General features: G+C 42.2%; 1 pseudogene; it reads left to right on the top strand.

The window, feature by feature from the left end:
- The first annotated feature begins 520 nt into the window (after positions 1-520).
- LOC120360764 (protein XNDC1N-like) lies at positions 521-1,059 on the top strand (annotated as a pseudogene).
- Positions 1,060-3,623: the final 2,564 nt, after the last annotated feature.

A 3,623-nucleotide genomic window follows, 5' to 3' on the forward strand; every position in this document is an offset into this window, starting at 1 on the left:
ACTAGCTGGGCATGGTGGCAGGTGCCTGTAATCCCAGCTACTCGGGAGGCTGAGGCAGGAGAATCACTTGAATCCGAGAGGCGGAGATTGCAGTGAGCTGATATTGTGCCATTGCACTCCAGCCTGGACGACAAGAATGAAACTCCGACTAAAAAAAAAATATGTGTGTAGAGTCGTTTGTAGTATTTCCTTATTATCTTTTTGATGTCTGAAGGATCTGCAGTGATATGCCCTATTTCATTCCTGCATTAGTAATTTATGCCTTCCCTTTTTTTTTAGTCTTGCTAGAGATTTGTCTAGCAAGCAATTGGATTAATCTTTTCAAAGAACCAGCTCTCAGGCGGGAGAATACATTGGTGGTCCACAATCGGAGGCAATGGTGGCTCCTTGAGGTCCACGGTCCCGGGAGTAATGTGAGGATTCTTGCTTTTCTGGAAGCTAACACATAGTCAGTGCCAAAGTGGTGACAGAAGAAATCTTGGGAGAAAGCATTTTCGCTTGTACTTGACACCGTGCTGGGCCCACCATGGCTCCTGTGAAGATCAGCCACGTGGTATCATTTTCTTCTCAGGATCCCAAATATCCTGTAGAGAACTTGGTAAACCCAGACAGTCCAAGGAGACCTTGGCTCAGCTGCCCTCAGGCCAAGAGTGGGCAACTGAAAATGGAACTACAGCTGGAGAGGGCAGTGCTCGTTGGCTACATTGATGTGGGTAACTGGCTGTGCATTCCTGCAAATTGATGTGGGCCATTCTTCCTGGCCCCTGGACAGACCTTTTGTCACCCGGCTCCCTGCAACCATGCTAATGCCTTTAACTGATTCAAAGCAGGGGAGGAACCGCTCCGGGGTCCGCATGTTTAAAGATGTTGACTTCCTGGCTCCAGCCTCCGGAGAGTCATGGCATGGACTTCGCCTGACCTGCTCCCAACCCTTCACACGTCATCAGTCCTTTGGCCTGGCCTTTCTACTGGTGAATTCTTCTCTTAGATGACCCTGTGGAGGGTCCCTCAGCCCTTGTGAGCTCTGTGCTGAACCAGGTGGAATATGCAAGTGAGTGAGCCTTGGATATAGCATACACAAAGCTTCTGGACCATTTGCTCTTTAGCCTAAATAAATTATGCTTGGATCCAAACTTAAAAAAAAAAAAAAGAACCAGCTCTCTTGATTTTTCTCTATTGCTTTTTTTTTTTTTTTTTTTTTTAATACTTTAAAGTTCTAGGACGCATGTGCAGAACATGCAGGTTTGTTACATAGGTATATGTGTGCCATGGTAGTTTGCTGCACCCATGAACTCATCATATACATTAGGTATTTCTCCTAATGCCCTCCCTCCCCAGCCCTCCACCCTCTGACAGGCCCCATTGTGTGATGTTCCCCTCCCTGTGTCCCTATGTTCTCATTGTTCAACTCCCACTTGAGTGAGAACATGTGGTGTTTGGTTTTCTGTTCCTGTGTTAGTTTGCTGAGAACGATGGTTTCCAGCATCATCCGTGTCCCTGCAAAGGATGTGAACACATCATTTTTAATGGCTGAATAGTACTCCATGGTGTATATGTGCCACATTTTCTTTATCCAGTCTATCATTGATGGGCATTTGGGTTGGTTCCAAGTCTGCTCTTGTGAATAGTGCTCTATTGCTTTTCATTTAAGTTTTACAATAATTTTGTTTATATCTATTTTTTAAAACTTTAAAATTTCACTGGTTTCTGCTCTTTATCATTTCCTTCCTCCTTCGGCTTGGGGTTCATTTTGTTTTTCTTTTTCTAAGTTCCGGACGTGGAAGCTAAACTAATTGATTACATTTTGTTCTTTTCTAGTGTATGCATTTAGTTCTATAAAATTTCCTCTCAGGACTGCTTTAGCTGTGCCACTCAAGTTTTCATGTTATATTTTCATTCATTTCAAAGTAATTCGTTATGTCAGTTGACACTTCCTTTGACCAATGAATCACTTAGTGGTGTGGTGTTTAGTTTCCAAGTGTTCAGATAATTTCCTGTTACCTTTCTGCTTTTGATTTCTAGTTTGATTTCATTGTGTTCAGAGAACAGACTGTATAATTTAAATTCTTTTGAACTTTCTGAGGTTTGTTTTATGGCCCAGCATATGATCTATCTTGTTATACGTTCAGTGTGCATTCTGATGTGCATTAGAATGTATATGGTCTATCTTGGTGTGTATTCAGTGTACTTTCTGATGCGTATTAGAATGTATATGGTCTGTCTTGGTGTGTGTCCAGTGTGCATTCTGATTGATGTGTATTAGAATGTATATGGTCTGTCTTGGTATACGTTCAGTGTGCATTCTGATGTGCATTAGAATGTATATGGTCTGTCTTGGTGTGTGTTCAGTGTGCATTCTGATGTGTATTAGAATGTATATGGTGTGTCTTGGTGTGTGTTCAGTGTGCATTCTGATTGATGTGTATTAGAATGTATATGGTCTGTCTTGGTATACGTTCAGTGTGTATTCTGATGTGCATTAGAATGTATATGGTCTGTCTTGGTATATGTTCAGTGTGCATTCTGCTGTGTATTAGAATGTATATTCTGCTATTGTGTCAGCTGTTCTACAAATGTCAGTTAGGTCCTGTTGGTTGATGGTGTTGTTGAGTTTCTCTACAGTCTTGCTGATTTTGGTCTACTTGTTCTATCAATTGTTTAGTGATGAGTGTTGGCATCTCCAACTGTAACTGCGAATTTGTCCATTTCTACTATCAGTTCTGTCAGTTTTTGCATCACATATTTTGCAAATCTGTTGTCTGGCACATACACAGTATTGTTAATACTTCCTGCTGGACTGACCCTTTGATCATTATGGAATCTCCCTCTCTGTCTATAGCAATTTTCTTTGCTCTAAAGTCCACTTTAGCTTGATATTAATATAACCATTTTTGCTTTTTTTTTTTTTTTTTTTTTTAAGACAGAGTCTCGCTCTGTTGCCCAGGCTGAAGTATAAATGGTGCGATCTCTGCTCACTGCAACCTCTGCCTCCAGGGTTTCAGCAATTCTCCTGCCTCAGCCTCTTGAGTACCTGGGATTACAGGCACTGACAACCACATCCAGCTGATTTTTATGTTTTTCATAGAGACAGGGGTTTCACCATGTTGGCCAGGCTGGTCTCGAACTCTTGACCTCAAGTGATCCACCTTCCTCAGCCTTCCAAAGTGCTGAGATTACAGATGTGAGCCATCATGCTCAACCTCTGCTTTCCTTTTATTTTATTTATTTATTTATTTTATTTTTTTTTATTTTTATTTTTTGAGACGGAGTTTCGCTCTTGTTACCCAGGCTGGAGTGCAATGGCGCGATCTCAGCTCACCGCAACCTCCACCTCCTGGGTTCAGGCAATTCTCCTGCCTCAGCCTCCTGAGTAGCTGGGATTACAGGCACACGCCACCATGCCCAGCTACTTTTTTTGTATTTTTAGTAGAGACGGGGTTTCACCATATTGACCAGGATGGTCTCTATCTCTTGACCTTGTGATCCACCCGCCTCAGCCTCCCAAAGTGCTGGGATTACAGGCTTGAGCCACCGCGCCCGGCCTGCTTTCCTTTTATTAATGCTTACATGCTATATCCTTTTCTATCCTTTTTTTTCAATCTGCATACATATATGTGTATTAG

This window comes from Saimiri boliviensis, chromosome 7 (assembly GCF_048565385.1).
Source record: "Saimiri boliviensis isolate mSaiBol1 chromosome 7, mSaiBol1.pri, whole genome shotgun sequence".
Taxonomy (NCBI): Eukaryota; Metazoa; Chordata; class Mammalia; order Primates; family Cebidae; genus Saimiri; species Saimiri boliviensis.